The sequence below is a fragment of the Henckelia pumila genome, chromosome 1 (genome assembly GCF_033568475.1).
Source record: "Henckelia pumila isolate YLH828 chromosome 1, ASM3356847v2, whole genome shotgun sequence".
NCBI classification, from domain to species: domain Eukaryota; kingdom Viridiplantae; phylum Streptophyta; class Magnoliopsida; order Lamiales; family Gesneriaceae; genus Henckelia; species Henckelia pumila.
The window spans coordinates 16470776-16490969 of NC_133120.1; positions in this window are offsets into that span (position 1 = coordinate 16470776).

Genomic DNA, 20194 nt, shown 5'->3' on the forward strand with positions numbered 1-20194 from the left:
AGGTTGTCGTCTGTGATGACCCGGTGTCTTATGAGACTTTGGTGAACCGTTGCCGTCTTGTGGAGACTAGCAACAGGCGTGCACAATTGATGATGCCAACACAGCCTAGTGGATCTTTCGAGCCTCGAGCTCAATCTGTTGTGCAATCCGGACCTACGTCTTCTTCTACTCCTACTACTTCATCTGGATCTCGTGGTTCACGAGGTATGTTCCGTTTTGGGAAGAAGAAGAAGAAGGAGGAGTTTTGTAGCCATTGCGGAGGGAAGCATCCTGCAGCTTCATGTCGGAGAGCTACTGGTGCTTGTTATATTTGTGGTCAGCAGGGACATTTGCGGAGAGATTGTCCTCAGCGCATGGGTTCTGCTAGTGGATCGGGATCACAGGTTGGATCTCAGGCTTCTATTGTTCCACGTCAGCAGCCAGCACCACAGAGTTCTTCTGGTTATCGTCCCCAGACTCAAGGGCAGGTGTTTGCTCTATCTCAGGAGCAGGCTGCGGAGGGAAGCGATCGCATGTTGGCAGGTAACTTCTTGTTATGTGGTATTCCTGCACTTGTATTAATTGATACTGGAGCATCGCATTCCTTTATTTCTAGTCGCTTCGTTAAGAGACATAGATTACCTTATGTATCATTAGATATGGATTTAGTTGTATCTACTCCGTTGGAGCAAGAGATAGTAACTAAGCGTCTAGTGATGGGTTGCCTTCTGGAGTTTGAGGGTAATGTGTTATCGGCTAATTTGATGATATTAGCGATGACGGATTTTGACTGTATCTTGGGAATAGATATGCTGACTTTGTATCACGCTACTGTGGATTGTTATCAGCGTCTGGTACAGTTTCATCCCGTTGAGGGTGATAGCTGGTACTTTTATGGTGAGGGTGCGCGACCTCCGATGCCACTTGTTTCGGCTTTGAAGGCATGTCATGTCTTGGAGTCAGGTGGGGAGGGCTACCTCATCTATGCAGTTGATATGTCCATGAGTAGTACGGGTATTGATCAGCTACCGGTTGTCAGCGAGTTTCCTGACGTATTCCCTGATGAGATTCCTGGTTTTCCTCCGGTTCGAGAGGTTGAATTTGGTATTGATCTAGTACCAGGAACTACGCCTATATCCCGAGCACCTTATCGTCTAGCACCGTCAGAGATGAGGGAATTGAAACAGCAGTTACAGGATCTGCTTGATAAGGGATATATTCGTCCGAGTGTTTCTCCATGGGGAGCACCTGTTTTGTTTGTCAAGAAAAAAGATGGATCGATGCGATTATGTATTGATTATAGGCAGTTGAATCGTGTCACCATCAAGAATAAGTATCCTTTGCCGCGAATTGATGATCTGTTCGATCAACTACAGGGTACTTCTGTTTATTCAAAGATAGATCTGAGATCTGGATACCATCAGATGCGGGTACGAGACTCAGATATATCTACGACTGCTTTCAGGACCAGATACGGGCATTATGAATTTCTGGTGATGTCATTCGGTTTGACGAATGCACCGGCAGTCTTCATGAATCTGATGAATCAGATATTTCGAGAGTATCTGGATAGATTTGTCATCGTCTTCATAGATGATATTCTTGTCTATTCTCATGACAAGGATGAGCATGCACAGCATTTGAGGATTGTTCTACAGACGTTACGAGATAAGCAGCTATATGCGAAATTGAGCAAGTGTGAATTCTGGCTTGATCGGGTAGTATTTCTCGGTCATGTGATTTCTAATGAAGGGATATCTGTTGATCCTAGTAAGATAGAGGCAGTGCTGAACTGGTCTCGTCCGACGACGGTTGCTGAGATTTGTAGTTTCTTGGGTCTAGCTGGATATTACCGTCGGTTCATCGATAATTTTGCACAGTTGGCAAGGCCTTTGACTCAGCTTACACGGAAAGATGTTGCCTTCATTTGGTCCTCGGATTGTGAGGAGTCATTTCACGAGCTGCGTAGACGTCTTACTACTGCACCTGTGTTAGCTCTACCTTCTGGATCAGGAGGTTATGTTGTCTATACTGATGCCTCTGGTCAGGGGTTGGGATGTGTGTTGACACAGCATGGACATGTTATTGCCTATGCTTCTCGACAGTTGAAGACGCATGAGAATAACTATCCAGTGCATGATCTCGAGTTAGCCGCCATTGTATTTGCGCTCAAGATTTGGAGACATGATCTTTATGGCGAGAAATTTGAGATATTTACGGATCACAAGAGTTTGAAGTATTTATTCACTCAGGCAGAGTTGAATATGCGACAGAGACGCTAGATGGATCTCCTGAAGGATTATGATTGTGAAATCAAATATCATCCAGGTTCTGCTAATCTTACTGCTGATGCCTTGAGTCGGCAGGTGAGACTGTCTGCACTTCAGACTAATGAAATATCTTATATGATTCAAGAGTGTTGTTCATTGAGTTTTACGCTCAAGCACAAGAAAGGGAGGAATGAGATTCGTTTGTATACTATTCTATCTGAGCCAGCATTGTATTCTCGGATCAGAGATGCTCAGATATCTGATGTTAAGACTCAGCGATTGGCACGTCTAGCCAATGGAGTTAATACATCTGGATTCCATTTTCAGGCAGATGGTTTATTGTGCCTATCCAATAGAGTGGTTGTACCTAATGTTGCGGAGCTCAGGAATGATATTCTATCTCAAGCTCACAGGAGTCGATTATCAGTTCATCCCGGAAGTATGAAAATGTATAAGGACTTGCGAACTAGATTTTGGTGGAAGGTGATGAAGCGAAGTGTGTATCAATTTGTTTCGAGATGTTTGGTTTGTCAACAGGTCAAGGCTGAACATCGACGACCAGGTGGATTACTGCAGAATTTTGAGATTCCCGAATGGAAGTAGGAGCACGTGACTATGGATTTTGTTACCCACTTGCCTATGACTTCACGTCAGTGTGATGCTATCTGGGTTGTCGTTGACCGTTTGACAAAATCAGCACATTTCATTCCTTATAACCGGGAGTATTCTTATGATCGCATGACACGCTTATATATCCAGGAGATTGTGCAATTACATGGGATTCCAGTGAGTATTGTCAGTGATAGAGATCCGCGATTTACTTCACGTTTTTGGGGTAGTTTTCAGCAAGCGTTGGGTACCACTCTGAGTTTGAGCATGGCGTATCATCCGAAGACTGACGGGCAGTCAGAGCGCACTATTCGTATGCTGGAGGATATGCTACGTTCTTCTGTCATGGATTTTGGCTTATCTTGGCAGGATCAGTTACCTTTGATTGAATTTGCCTACAATAACAGTTATCATCGTAGTATTGATATGGCACCTTTCAAGGCATTGTATGGTCGACGGTGTTGTACTCCGTTATTCTGGGATGAAGTCGGGGAACGGCAAGTCGAGGGTCCTGAATTGGTGCAGCAGATTGTAGACAAGGTATATTTGATCAAGCATAGGATCAAAGTTGCTCAAGATAGACAAGCCAGTTATGAGAATATTCGCCGCAGGCCACTTCAGTTTGAGCCTGGTGAATATGTTTTTCTGCGAGTATCACCTTTCAGGAAGGTGATGAGATTTGGTGTGAAAGGCAAGTTGTCTCCTCGTTACATTGGGCCTTTCCAGATACTGGAGAAGATCGGAGATGTTGCTTATCGTTTGGCTTTACCGCCATCTCTTTCCAGTATACACAATGTTTTTCATGTGTCTTTGCTTCGACAGTACATAGCTGATGAATCTCATGTGATTCAGTCTACTGATATTCAGCTAGAGCCAGATCTGTCTTTTGTTGAACGACCAATCCGTATCCTAGAAAGGAAGGAGAAAGTTCTTCGGAACAAGACTATACCACTTGTGATGGTACAGTGGCAGCGCCGAGGCGTTGAAGAAGCAACTTGGGAAACTGAGAGTCGTATGCGAGCAGAATATCCTGAGTTGTTTGCTTTGTATTTTTGATTACCATGTAAGATGTAATTACCGTTATTGTAATAAGACATGGTTTGATGTTTTATATTGTTATCTTGATTTGTCTTTAGATGTTATTTCGCGGACGAAATATCTAAAGGTGGGGAGAATGTAGTAACCCAGATACCATTTTAAGATAATAATATGTTAAACATGATTAAGGGTTGGTATTTAACCAATTTCGGAGTGTTATTGGACTTCAGAAGTAAAATTTGGGCTTTTTCATTTTGGGCCGGATAGTAAGTTCCGATCCCGGATAGTAAGCTCCGATCCCGGATAGTAAGCTCCGATCCTGGATAGTAAGCTCCGATCGGAACGGAAGCTCCGATCTTGGAACGGAAGTTCCGATCCCCAGCTGTCAAAAATGATCGATGACTCAGTCGCGAGTTTTGACAAGTGTCGGTCATAGAGCAGATCGGAAGCTTCGATCGTAGATCGGAAGTTCCGATCCTGGCGTGGCAGACATGCACGCAATGAGCTGGATCGGAAGCTCCGATCTCGAAATCGGAAGTTCCGATCCTAGCCGAGAAATTTGGCTATAAATAGGGCCGTTCAGAGTTCATTTCTGAATTACGAATTCCCGAGTTTCCTTCTTCAGTTATATAGTATGAGTTATGTTGGAAAACGCGGCTCTCAGATCAATCACGATTGATACCCGGTGCAGCGAAAGTTTAAAAATTTTATTATGGAACAATTCCATAGTGTGGGTATCAACCGTTTAACGATTAAATTATTTGTGTGTGTAAAATTAAATAACTATTATTAAATTTTACCTACAATCTCGAAGCGAGATTATTGGACACCACACAGATTTCTCTGCGCTTCTTGTATCTCCCTGGAACTGATGAACAAGCTTTCCTTCAATCAGGTCCACGAATAGAGGTTTAATCCCTCTGATAGATTGCACTAGAAAATCTATCAGAAGTTTTCTACGAAGAAAATAAACGAATTTGATTCGCTATTCCAGACTGCAATTCAAAATCACAGACCGGAATTTCTGACGCAGAGAAGGGAGGGGGCGGCCGAATTTGAGAGAGAGGAGGCTAGGGTTTTCGAAAAAACTGTCTCAAATTATGACCTGTTGTGTTGTGATTTCTGTACTGCAATAACTTATTTATAATGCAGGCCACTAACACCTTAGGGCCCATTAGTCATAAGTTGAGGCCCGACAAGCAAAGCCCGCATGTTCAGAAATTAATATAAAATTCATCGTGACTCCGATTGATGAACCGATTTCACCAATGTGCACAGAAACCATTTCTGCACATTTTAAAGTCAAGATAAATTTTCCTGAATCCGAATTCAGTGATTTCCAAAAATGTACATCCCTATGTCATTTTAGGAAATCCTACTCCCTTACTCTTATTTAAGAAGTCCAACTTCTTTATTCATTAAATTTAACTCTTTAAATTTAACTATCTCAACGGGGATTAAAAACTCCATTACACTGTGTGACCCTCAATGGTTCAGGGATACAGCTAGCCGTGGGCTCACAACTCCTTGTGACTCGGAACAACGATTTCCGACTTGCCCAACGAATCATGGTAAAGCGCCTAGCAACATCGCCCCATGATTCCCTAGGTATCACTGATAGTGCCTACAAGAACCAGTAGATTTTGGTTAGCGTACAGTACGGTCCCTTCATCCATATATCCCGATCGAATCAACAACCATTGGTATATCGAGAGTCGCTCAAGATTCGATAACTATGAAATACATCTTGAAGATCAAATTAGTGACATCGCATGTGCTACTAAGAAACCATTTCTTAAATCACATCAAGTACTCTGGCCAGAGATTCGTCACACTAATATCTCCTCAGATCGCATAGGATATCCACACTCGCAAGTATGTGGTGAATCCTTGACAACAATGCATCGACTCCTATATGTGTTGTAACTGTACCCAATCCCGACACCTGATGACCCCCATAGAGTCGGTAAACGAGTCAAAGCACAGTACTAGCATATAGAGTCTCCATGATGTTTCAAGTAGTAAGGACTAATGGTGTACAACCAAAACCGCGGACTTTATCCACTCGATAAGTGATAACCACTTGGAAAGTCCGGATAGGGTAGTTCGATTATTCATCCTATGAATATCCATTTGCATGCTTCGAACATCTCCATGTTCCCTACCAATGAAACGTGGTACTCCGCATCGCAAATGCTAGTCTCAAACTCGAGCGATCCTTATCCTTATTCTCGGACGGCTCAATCGACTAGGAACAGTTTAGAATATACAGTGACTATAAGATGTATTTCATGATAGACATCCCCATGTTCTACCACATCTTACATACACTATAGTATATTCAAGGTCTTTATCAAAACAACAATAGTATATCACAATATAACAATATGAAGAAACATAAAGTCATTGCCATTAATAAAAGTGTAAATTACATTAAATAAAAGATCGTTTGTACAAAGAGTCATCAAAGCCCATAGCCACAAGTTGGCTCACTGGGCACCCACTCTTTCAATCTCCCACTTGCCCTATAGCCAACTAGTTATACTACGTAGACCCATTGCTTCGCGATGTTTGTCAAACAATGGTCCTGGCAAGGGCTTAGTAAGCGGATCAGCGATATTGTCTGCAGAGGCCACTCGTTCGATAGTGATGTCTCCTCTTTCCACAATCTCCCGGATGATGTGGTATTTCCTCAGTACGTGTTTGGATCTTTGATGAGACCTTGGTTCCTTTGCTTGAGCAACGGCACCCGTGTTGTCACAGTACACCGGAACTGGACCAACAAATTCAGGAATGACGCCCAACTCTTGGACGAACTTCCTCATCCAAACGGCCTCTTTAGCAGCAGCTGATGCTGCAATGTATTCAGCCTCAGTGGTGGAATCCGCTGTGGTGTCCTGCTTGGAACTCTTCCAAGAGACAGCACCGCCATTGAGCATGAACACAAATCCAGAGGTTGACTTCGAGTCATCCACGTCACTTTGGAAGCTAGAGTCGGTATAGCCTTCCAATTTCAGTTCTCGTCCTCCATATACCATGAACATATTCTTAGTCCTTCGTAAGTACTTAAGAATGTCCTTCACGGCTTTCCAATGCATTTGACCGGGATTAGCTTGATATCTGCTCGTGACACTCAGAGCAAATGCTACATCCGGTCTGGTAGATATCATCTCATACATGATACTACCTATAGCTGACGCATATGGTACATGTGTCATATTCTCTATCTCTTCATCAGTCTTGGGACACATAGACTTGGATAGAGAAACTCCATGACACATGGGTAGATGTCCTCTCTTGGACCCATCCATTGAAAATCGTTTCAATATGGTGTCGATGTAGGTTGATTGAGTGAGTCCTATCATTCTCTTAGATCTATCTCTATAGATCTGTATCCCAAGAATGTAGGATGCCTCACCCAAATCCTTCATCGAGAATCTACCTGATAACCATATCTTTGTTGACTGCAACATCCCTACATCATTCCCAATGAGTAGGATGTCATCAACATAAAGTACTAAGAATATCACAGCATCCTTAACTACTTTCTTGTACATGCACGGTTCCTCCGGGTTCTTGATGAAACCAAAATCTTTTATTGTTTCATCAAATTTCTGGTTCCAACTTCTTGATGCTTGTTTTAGACCATAAATTGATCTCTGAAGCTTGCATACCTTATGCTCGCTTCCCATGGATGTGAACCCCTCAGGCTGCCTCATATAGATTTCTTCCTTAATGTCTCCATTAAGAAAAGCAGTCTTCACATCCATTTGCCATATCTCATAGTCATACCATGCAGCTATGGCAATAAGGATTCTTATGGATTTGAATATTGCAACTGGTGAAAAGGTTTCATCATAGTCAACTCCTTGTCTTTGAGTGTAACCTTTCGCCACCAATCGCGCCTTGTAGGTCAATACCTTACCATCAGGCCCAAGCTTTCTCTTGTAGATCCATTTACACCCTATTGGAACAATTCCATCAGGAGGATCTACTAAAGACCAAACTTGGTTTGTATGCATTGAATCCAATTCAGACTGCATAGCTTCAAGCCATAAATTTGAATCCGCATCAGAAATTGCTTCCTTGAAGTTTCTTGGATCACATCCAATGTCGAGTTCATCTTGATCCCCTTCAAGAAGAAGACCATATCGAACAGGAGGTCTAGAAGTCCTCTCGGATCTTCTAGGTTCAGGCGTGTCCAGTAATGGTTCCTGAGGCGTAGGATCATTATTTTGTATTTCGGGTTCTTCTCGAACTTCTTCGAGTTCCATCATCTCGCCTTTCTTATCCAATAAGAACTCCTTCTCCAAGAAGGCGGCATTCCTAGAAACAAACACCTTTGTTTCAGCAGGATAATAGAAATAATATCCGATTGAATTCTTCGGATACCCTACAAAATAACATAAGCTGGATCGACTATCCAACTTATCTCCCACTGTCCGCTTCACGTAAGCAGGACATCCCCAAATCCTCAAGTTCGAATACTTAGGAGCTTTGCCATTCCATAACTCGTATGGTGTTTTGTCCACTGCTTTAGTGTGGACGTTGTTCAACAACAATACCGCCGTTTCAAGCGCATAGCCCCAAAACGAAGGTGGAAGCTCAGTGAAGCTCATCATGGATCGAACCATGTCCAACAAAGTTCGATTACGACGCTCCGATACACCATTCAGCTGTGGTGTCATAGGAGGAGTCCACTGAGAGAGAATCCCATTCTCTTTTAGATAGTTCAAAAACTCGGTACTTAAGTATTCTCCATCTCGATCCGATCGAAGTGCTTTAATACTTTTACCTAGCTTGTTTTCTACTTCAGCCTTGAATTCTTTGAACTTTTCAAATGCTTCAGACTTATATTTCATTAAATATAAATACCCATACCTTGAATAATCGTCAGTAAAGGTAATGAAGTAGGTGTGGCCATATTGAGTCCCAACTCTAAATGGTCCACAAACATCTGTATGGATCAAATCCAACAGATTTTGACTACGCTCAGGTTTCCCCTTAAAAGGAGATTTAGTCATTTTCCCTTTTAGGCAGGATTCACAAGTAGGTAGAGAGTTAATATCAGACATATCAAACATGCCCTCTCCCACTAGCTTGTTCATCCTCCTTGAGGAAATATGACCTAGTCTAGCGTGCCAAAGGTTTGCCGGGTTTTGACTATCGATTTTCCTTTTGTTTGTTGTCGCCGGTTTATCAATATAATTTATTGGAACGTCTTTTAGTTTTAAGTTGTATAGATCGTTTTCAAGTTGTCCATTTCCAATCAAACATTCATTCTTGTAAATATTGCAAATCCCATTCACAAAATTGCAAGAATAACCATCTCTATCTAGCATAGAAACAGAAATAATGTTTTTAATTAAATCCGGAACAAATAAAACATCTCTTAAAAATAACTTAAAACCGTTCTGCAAAATTAAACAAACATCTCCAATGGTTGTAGCTTCAACTCTGGAACCATTCCCGAGCCTCAGCTGGGTCTCACCCATTCTAAGCCTGCGACTTCTTGTCATCACCTGCAAATCATTGCAAATGTGAGATCCACATCCGGTATCCAATACCCAAGAAGTAGTATTAAGTGAAATGTTTATTTCAATATAGAACATACCCTTTGCAGTTCCCAACTGCTCTAGATATTCCTTGCAGTTGCGCTTCCAATGACCGGGCTTCTTGCAGTAATGGCAAACATCCTTGGATTTTCCATTGTTTGAAGCCTTTGTCTTGTGCTTCTTCTCGGGCTCGACTTTCTTGGGTGGGGCAGAACGTTTCTTGCCCTTCATACTTGGCCCCTTCTTAGCAGAAGATGAGGAGCCCACCAAGAAAGCTGGCTTATCCTTCTTAAGTGTGGATTCATATGTCACAAGAATATTGACCATCTCTTCAAGGGTGGCCTCTATCTTGTTCATATTAAAATTTACCACAAATCCGTCAAACGAAGAAGGAAGAGACAGAAGCAGTAAATCCACGTTGAGTTCATGCTCCAACACCAAATCAAGGGTCGCTAACTTTTGTATGAGCCAAATCACTCGTACCCCATGATCACGGACCGAAGTCCCTTCACGCATGCGACACGTCATTAGCTCCTTAACAGTAGCGAACCTTTCAGCCCTCGATTGAGCCCCAAAAAGTTCCTTGAGTTGAGCGTGAATGTCAGCAGCATTCACGGTGTCCTCAAATCGCCTCTGGAGTTCATCAGACATCGAGGTTTGCATATAGCATTTGGTCTTGATGTCATGGTCCCACCATGCATCAAGTTTGGCCAATTCCTCCGGACTTACGTCAGCTGGTGCTTCCTTCGGAGGTGATTTCTCTAACACGTAGAGCATCTTCTCCGAAGTCAAGACAATCTTCAACTTCCGGAACCATTCCGTATAGTTTGCGCCAGTTAACTTGTTTTGTTCGAGGATCGAGAATAAAGGATTACGCGAATTCATCGTATGAAATACTGAAAAGAAAAACAGACATATATCAATGATTGTTTAAGCAATTTACTAAGACATAAAATAGGCGAAATTTAATTTTATGAATCTCACTCCCACTATTTTAACAATTTCACTACCCTCTAGTGAAAGCGGGAAACTTTTTCCTTAGTGAGAACATGGAGTCCAATTGACAAACTTATGGTCCCGAATAATATCAGCCAACCATAATTCTCAAAAGGTAGAGCCCAATTGCTTCCAAAGCAACCCCCATGTTTTTACCTCATGTCCAATAAGGGCCCAATAATATGACGTCGTTTAAAGTGACATGTCAAGATGACCCATCAATATTAAGTTGTGATGGACGGTCGCCATGTGGATCCCCCAATAATATGAGCCGATCCCATGGGAGTTCCACCCAACTTACAACATGTGTCGATCCAATGTACAGCTTTCCGACGGACGGGCCCCCCAATAATATGAGCCGGACCGTATCCGCGGGTAGCATCACATACATTGACCGTTGATGGAAGGTAGGAACATTTAAACAAATTTAAATTTCCTTTATTTATCTTGATATCAATTTTAAATCACATTTAAAATGAGGGATTTTAATTATGAAAATTTGTCTCATCATTTTTCAATTTATTGTATGCTTGCCGGATTCATACAATTATGTCTAAAACATGCATACAATCATAATATCATATATTATATATAGGATGATCGATTTCATTTCTAATTGACTCGTGGTTGCCAATCACGAGTCTTAGTCCAATCCTAGGTAATATGCAGTATGCAATGCAATCCTATTACATTAGCTTCCAATTTACATTTCTTCGTCTTTATTGTCTGCTGGGCCCACCATCTTCAAATCTTGATCTCCCACTAAATCTAATGTATTTACAATAAATAGCAATGACAAGTAGGGGATACATTCTAGGGGTGGGAACGGGCCATAAACCAAGCCCACTTTTATTACATATGACATTCATATTGGGCCATAAACCAGGCCCATTAATAAAACCAACAACAATAAAACAAATGTAAATTCCTAACATACACCTACAAAATTGGTCATGTCAATCGATCATCCTTATCCAATAACATTTAATTCAAAATTAATTTATTGGATATCATGCATATGGCAATTTAAATTTAAACAGGATAAAATCATATTTTATATATAAAATCATATTTTACATATAAAATCATATTTTACCTTTTATTAAATAAAATCATATTTTATCTACAGAATCTAATTTTATAGATAAAATCATATTTTACTTAATATATACATAAGATCAAATCTTATCATCAATTGTACCAAAAATAATTGATTTCAAAATTCAATTTAAGGATAAAATATTAAAATTTTCCAAAAATTCAAATTTATCCAAAATCAATTTTAAAATTTTCGGACTCGAACAATTCGATCCGATGCCTCGTGAACCAATCAAAAACAATTTTTGACCGGACCAAAACAAAATTTTAACACATTAAAATTAATTTAAATAAAAAAAATAATTTTTCCCGCGGGTCGCCCGGGACACTCCCGGGCCGGCCCGCACCCGTGGGCGCGGGCCGGGGCAGCCCGGCTGCCCCTTTAGGGCAGCGACAATCGCTGCCCTGGCGGCGACGTGCGCCGCCGTGGGCGGCGCTGTGCGCCCCCTTTGGGCGGCGCCGTGCGCCGCCCGGGGCAGCGACCGTCGCTGCCCCACCGGGCAGCGATCCAATCGCTGCCCGGGTTTTGCCCGAATTTTTTTTTTTTTTAATTTAAAATACTTATTTTGTTTTTTTTAAAAACCAAGACTCAAAAATTTTGTACAATCGATTAATTTAATCGTTTGATCTGAGCAACCTGGCTCTGATACCACTGTTGGAAAACGCGGCTCTCAGATCAATCACGATTGATACCCGGTGCAGCGGAAGTTTAAAAATTTTATTATGGAACAATTCCATAGTGTGGGTATCAACCGTTTAACGATTAAATTATTTGTGTGTGTAAAATTAAATAACTATTATTAAATTTTACCTTCAATCTCGAAGCGAGATTATTGGACACCACACAGATTTCTCTGCGCTTCTTGTATCTCCCTGGAACTGATGAACAAGCTTTCCTTCAATCAGGTCCACGAATAGAGGTTTAATCCCTCTGATAGATTGCACTAGAAAATCTATCAGAAGTTTTCTACGAAGAGAATAAACGAATTTGATTCGCTATTCCAGACTGCAATTCAAAATCACAGACCGGAATTTCTCACGCAGAGAAGGGAGGGGGCGGCCGAATTTGAGAGAGAGGAGGCTAGGGTTTTCGAAAAAACTGTCTCAAATTATGACCTGTTGTGTTGTGATTTCTGTACTGCAATAACTTATTTATAATGCAGACCACTAACACCTTAGGACCCATTAGTCATAAGTTGAGGCCCGACAAGCAAAGCCCGCATGTTCAGAAATTAATATAAAATTCATCGTGACTCCGATTGATGAACCGATTTCACCAATGTGCACAGAAACCATTTCTGCACATTTTAAAGTCAAGATAAATTTTCCTGAATCCGAATTCAGTGATTTCCAAAAATGTACATCCCTATGTCATTTTAGGAAATCCTACTCCCTTACTCTTATTTAAGAAGTCCAACTTCTTTATTCATTAAATTTAACTCTTTAAATTTAACTATCTCAACGGGGATTAAAAACTCCATTACACTGTGTGACCCTCAATGGTTCAGGGATACAGCTAGCCGTGGGCTCACAACTCCTTGTGACTCGGAACAATGATTTCCGACTTGCCCAACGAATCATGGTAAAGCGCCTAGCAACATCGCCCCATGATTCCCTAGGTATCACTGATAGTGCCTACAAGAACCAGTAGATTTTGGTTAGCGTACAGTACGGTCCCTTCATCCATATATCCCGATCGAATCAACAACCATTGGTATATCGAGAGTCGCTCAAGATTCGATAACTATGCAATACATCTTGAAGATCAAATTAGTGACATCGCATGTGCTACTAAGAAACCATTTCTTAAATCACATCAAGTACTCTGGCCAGAGATTCGTCACACTAATATCTCCTCAGATCGCATAGGATATCCACACTCGCAAGTATGTGGTAATCCTTGACAACAATGCATCGACTCCTGTATGTGTTGTAACTGTACCCAATCCCGACACCTGATGACCCCCATAGAGTCGGTAAACGAGTCAAAGCACAGTACTAGCATATAGAGTCTCCATGATGTTTCAAGTAGTAAGGACTAATGGTGTACAACCAAAACCGCGGACTTTATCCACTCGATAAGTGATAACCACTTGGAAAGTCCGGATAGGGTAGTTCGATTATTCATCCTATGAATATCCATTTGCATGCTTCGAACATCTCCATGTTCCCTACCAATGAAACGTGGTACTCCGCATCGCAAATGCTAGTCTCAAACTCGAGCGATCCTTATCCTTATTCTCGGACGGCTCAATCGACTAGGAACAGTTTAGAATATACAGTGACTATAAGATGTATTTCATGATAGACATCCCCATGTTCTACCACATCTTATATACACTATAGTATATTCAAGGTCTTTATCAAAACAACAATAGTATATCACAATATAACAATATGAAGAAAGATAAAGTCATTGCCATTAATAAAAGTGTAAATTACATTAAACAAAAGATCGTTTGTACAAAGAGTCATCAAAGCCCATAGCCACAAGTTGGCTCACTGGGCACCCACTCTTTCAAGTTATACACTTGAGGGCCCTATCGATTATAATAGAGGTTCTGGAATAACCAAGGTGTGGTTATAGTCATCCGGGACTAGCGACTTCAAAGGGCTAACTATGGACGAAGGTATGGTTCGGGAATCTATTTAAGTTTTGGGAGTACTTATTAGCTTAGTTAAGGCTTATAGAATTTATGTAGTGATACGGTGAACTTTTGAATATAGGCTTGGAACCTAGGATCTACTTTACTTGAACTAGCCTAGAGGTACGTACACATTGACTGAGATTGCCAGCGATTATACATGTTTATATGTTGCATTTATTTGGCATTATTATATGGCATGATGTATGATTTACCGTTTTCTATACTCATATGTCATGTGCATATACACGTTGAGCCTATACCTTGTTATACCTGATTATAGAGCCGCTCAGCTCTATACTTGATAGTCTGTCACTGAGAGTACCGCGACGGCGGGGGCATTTATGTCTGTCTACTCTGGTGTACTAGACGAGTGTGGTTGCACCCAGAGGTTGATCCGTGCGGTGGCAGCACTCATATGGCGCCGGTTCTGAGCATGACTTTTCAGATGATCTTTTACCAGTCATCATGTTGCATGCATTATATACATATGTTTACTCATGTCTATGTACTGGGCGTAGCGCTCACGTCCTAGTTGTTATCTTGGACACCCTATTCCATGGGGAAGGTCGCAGGATGGACGGAGCTGGTAGTTTAAGGCAGGACTAGGGAGCAGGAGCCTTGAGGATTTTATTATACAGCAGGATTCGATATAGCTGTATAATGTTTACTGTTTAAGATTTCGATTTGGTTGTATCATTACAGTATTAAGCCTGAATTATATTACTAAACTGATATGTAAATTATGGTTAAGTTTCCGCACGTTTTTACTCTGTTAAGTATTTTGCTGTATTAAGTTTAATGCATGCTATTAGTTACCAGTTAGTAGGTGATTCCATGCAGGGTCACTACAGAGCTAGTCTCTTCCAAATCTTTTTACAAACAATCACATGAGGCATGCTTTCACTCAATGTAAGAAAATCATAATTTCATTCTAATATATTTTCAAATTTAAGCTTCAGCGATGTGTCTTTCAGTTTAGGTAATTATTTCAGTTATTTTTCAATGATATATAGTGGTAATGTGCACAACATATATCAACATTATGCGATGTCATGTCCAAGAAAAGAGATAAATTTGCAAAAACTAAAAAAAATTAACATATACTAATTAAGAATAAAATTTACAATATAAATTAATATCAAAATTGTGATTTTCTCTTTTTAATTAAGAATAATATACTTGTATGTAAAAGCACATTAAACTATAACCGTCCTAATGGTGAGAAAATAAGCAATAAAAAAGACAAACAAAAAATAATGAGAGTTAAACAATACTTATAAAGATTACTTTTCTTGTTTTTTGGTTTAGATTCTAAAAAATTTCAAATTTTTTGGACTTTTACAAGAAGTTCTATTGAATGGATTATTACAATTGATGACAAATTATGTGTTTATCTATATAATCAATGTAAAAACAAAGTGATTAATTTGATAACCAAGAAAATGATCTCAAAAGAATCATATCAAATACTTTATATTAATGAGAAAAATAAGTTTTTTGGTCAATTAATTTGTTGGATTTTGGGTTTTAATATACTGATCAGAGGACCAAATTACATGACAGATTTTTACGTTTTTCTGTAATGGAATGACTTGGTAAATTAAATCAAGACATCTTGAACACAAATTGACATGTTTAATAAAGGATCTTATATATACATATTGTTCCCCTAAGAAAATTATTAATCAACATAGCATAAAACTTGGCAAGAACACTTGTGTTCAAAGAAGAAAAATCCCATCTTTCAAGATCAGTTCATTTTATTTAATCTGTTGGTATCCAAGAAACACATGCGACCTAACTACGCATCAACCACCAACAATTTTGTGATGCTAGATTTACACCCCCTTATATTTATATTATCCAAAAAAAATTCATAGAAAATTTATGATCTACATAAATTTCTAATGTTTTAGTTGTCATTATACTATTATTAACAATTAATTATTATTTATGTTCCCCAAATTGATTGCAGAAAATATTTTGATGAATTAATTTAGCAACATGAGATAAAGAATCTGCATGAAATTGGGGCCCATATGATAGAACTTTATTTAACCATTTTCTTGTGATATTATCACTAGGTTATTTAATTTAGTTTATTAAATTATTATTTGCAGTGGACTTAATGATTTTCAATAAATATATCTGTATATCTTTTATTGTACGGACGACGTTATTTTATTCATTTTTTAAATTGTGATTTATTCATGTATTTTATTAGGTCGGCAATTGCATTACAAGCTTAATCCATGATTAGCAACAATAGAAAATTCTTAAATCAACAAGATTAGAGAAATATAAAATATATGTGTAAAAAAAATTAGTAATTAATATTTAATTATGTTACCGAAAAAGTGCTATAGATAATAGATGTAATTGTTTGATACCGGTACCCGCGTAATAATGTATTATAATTTAATGTAAAAAGTATAATTTTTTATAGAGAAAATTCAATTCTTGGTTTTTTCTTTCTTTTTTTTTTTTTTTCTTTTTCTATCATTTTGCGATTTTAGTATTATGTGTTAGTCCAATATTTCTGGATTTTTTTGGTAATTTTAATCATTTTTCATCGAGATAATTGATATGACATGCATTAGGCACTTCAGCAGTATAGGAGTCACATCAGCACAGTGACGGAAAAAATTGACTAAAACCGTCAAAATAAAATAAGATAGTGTAAAAACTAAAATTCGACAACATATATAACAGATAAAAATCGCAAGAAACAAGCATAAGGAAACAAACAACAATTTTTATTTATTTTTATATAACTTGTATAATGATATCAAGTATTTGCATTATGACAAAATTTACCTGAAACATATCTATAATGAAAAAAAATAATTTCGATATAAAAAATAATAATTAATTTTCTTGTTAAGAGATTCGTCTCACAAAATTAAACCGTCTAATTATTTCGTTAGATTTTTTTTTATATTTTTAAATAACAACACTACGGGAAAAAGATATTTAATAAAAACTTATGGTGTGCAAAGATTCACTATCAAAAATAAAATTTTTCGAGTGTAAATAAATTAAAAAGATTTTTTTTGAGGCAATAAATTTAAAAAAAATTCATATATATGTGTGAAAAGAAAATATAATTAAACTAATCTGTCATTTTCAAAAACATTAATTTCACCATTCTCGATAATACAAAAGAAAAAAATCGTTTTCAAAAAAGAAAAAAAAGAAAAAATAATAATTTATTTTATTTTCTAATAAAAAAATGCGTACGAGAATCCCTCTGAAAATCATTCATAATTCATTAGTGAAACTCTGAGTTCGAGCTGGCCCATCAGATTTGACATAAAGCTTTTAATGAGCCCATGGGCCTGGCTTGTTCTACGTGGTAACAGTCTTTGTGTCGGGCCCAGTTCAGGGAAAGATGGCCTAGCGCATGTTTTGTGTCCTGATCTCAGTTCAATTTGCCACGAGGATGAATATGCGCCGTCCATGCTTTGGCATGAGATGACGTGGACCATACAGAATGGTCTTGTCTTTTCTAAGAGATGCAGTTTTGACTTTAAATTTTTTTCCCAAAAAATATAAATTGTTAGTTCCTAATTTCTCACCCATTTGTTTATTCTGATATGATTTATTTTCATATTAAATTTAATTTTATATTTTATTAACTTAGATAAAAAAAAATATTAAGAAGCAATTTTAAGTAGCCGAAATTGGATTCATATTAGTTAAATTTGTCGTGTACGCAATTTGGTTAATTTCAAATTAATAAAATAACTTCGTTCGTACACTAAAAGACACTAAAAGATATACAGATATTATTTGCGCTTCTGCTTTTTCTGAAATCTCCATCCTTCTGATTTTTTTATGCTTCTACGGAGAATTGAGCGCTTCTGCTTTAAGTACGCTTCTGCTTTTTCTGAAATCTCCATCCTTCTGATTTTTTATGCTTTTGCGGAGAATTGAGCGCTTCTGCTCCTACTGAAAAATAATAGCTACGGTCAAATTTTTCCAAAATCTGCTCATTTTCTCAAAACCTATAGAACTTGATACTTGACCATTTATACAATTCAAAAGTAAACGAAAACAATAAAAATGAGATTAAACTACATCAATTCTGAAAATACAAATATTTGACTCTTCGAATACAAAAGTCGATTCAACTTGCTAAAACTCAAAAACTCATTTATACCCTAAAGTTAGAAGATTTGACAACATCTCCATTTCTGAGTAACATGTATGACAACATAATATACTCAATTTTTAATCTGGACTCTTTGCTACTATAAGATCAAATACAATCTTCTTAAACATGCCAAAACCTAAATATTCAATAAATCTACGGTTGATTCAACATGATAGACTTGCTAAACCCGAGTCTCCACTTCTAAATCTCAATTCCGAACCATTCAAGTTTTTTCTGACTCTCTCATGCCTAACCTGATGCAATGCACACATACAAACAAAACAACAGCTGGAAAACTCCGGTGAGAATGATTCTCAGTATGAACGACATGCTTATAAAGCATTTAGGTATAGAAAATCCATACAAATCATGCCATAGTAATCGCAAATGACAACACATTTAGATCATGTGAACATAATTAATTCTTGAATTTAAAACTATAGATATTCTTCTATAGATTTAGGCATAGCAAAACAAGTAATCTCAACTCATATTATATCTTGAGAAGCAAAAGCATATCAATCATATAAGTACAATCACATCTTGAATGACATATTATAACGTGCTAGCATTTATAAAAGCATAATCTAAACCATAGAGGTCTCTAAACTAATGCATAAATGCAATGCATGTTGAAATACAATGGGGTTCTGAATTCTTGAAAGAAAGTCTGAAACTAAGTTCTTTGGGATCCCGTGAAGTATAATTCACAACAATCTCCCACCTACTTACCCGATCGAGGTGGCGTTGAGCTTTCTTCCATGGAATTTGGTACTCTATATTGAGTAATATGGCTCTAGGAGTTACTCTACATCTCATGCCTCTCGAATATAAGCCCAAACGTCCATCTTAAACTTGGAAAATCTGCCCTTAAAAATCTCAAAGGATTGTGGCTCAAGATGGATGCATAAATAGTTTATAAGCATCATGCCACAATAATATAGATGCATAATAATCTATAAGCATCAATCTAGAGCAAATAAAACATGCTCCAACAAATACGATTAATCTATATCAAGATGCATGCTACTCAAGCAATGACACAATCAAATAAATCAAACAATCAAGTTTTATCAAAGAATCATGCAAGTATGTGATTTAGGAAAACTCAAGAATTCTAACTTATCTTAGAGTACTTGTCCCATCTTAATCTATGTCTATTCATACCTCTAATATTGGTCTAAACTTATTAAATCTTTGCAAACTTCATCAACGACAAGATATCAAAATTCTGCTCAATCCCATCTTGATTTTCCAAGGTCTAGTTGATTCTAGGGCTGACAAATTTTATATAAATCCCGACCCGTCCCGATTCCCAACCCGATCCCGTCCCGAAATTTTCCCGACCCGAGTGGTCGGGATTTTTCCCGACCCGATTAATTTCAGGATCGGGATAGAATACTCTTCCCGACGGGATTCCCGACCCGACCCGAATATAAAAATAATATTTTTTAATAATATTTTTTAATTAAAATTTTATGTTTTAATATTAATATTTTTATAATTATATACCATATAATTTTTTTATATTTATCTTTTTTAATATTAACATTGAGTTATAAATTTTTATTTTGTTTTTTTATTATTATGAATAATTATATGTTTTTTTTATTAATTAAGTAGTTGTTTTAGTTTATTTGTAATGTACTAAAAAAAAGTTTTAGTTTTTTAATGGTTATATATAAAGAAATTTTAATTTATTTGTAATGTATTAAAAAATATTTTATTTTTTTCATAATTGTTTTTAAAAAAATATTTTCATAGAATTTTTTTAAAAAAAAATTATTCGGGATTACCCTCTCCCGACCCGACGGGATCCCGAACATTCGGGTCCCGACACTTCTC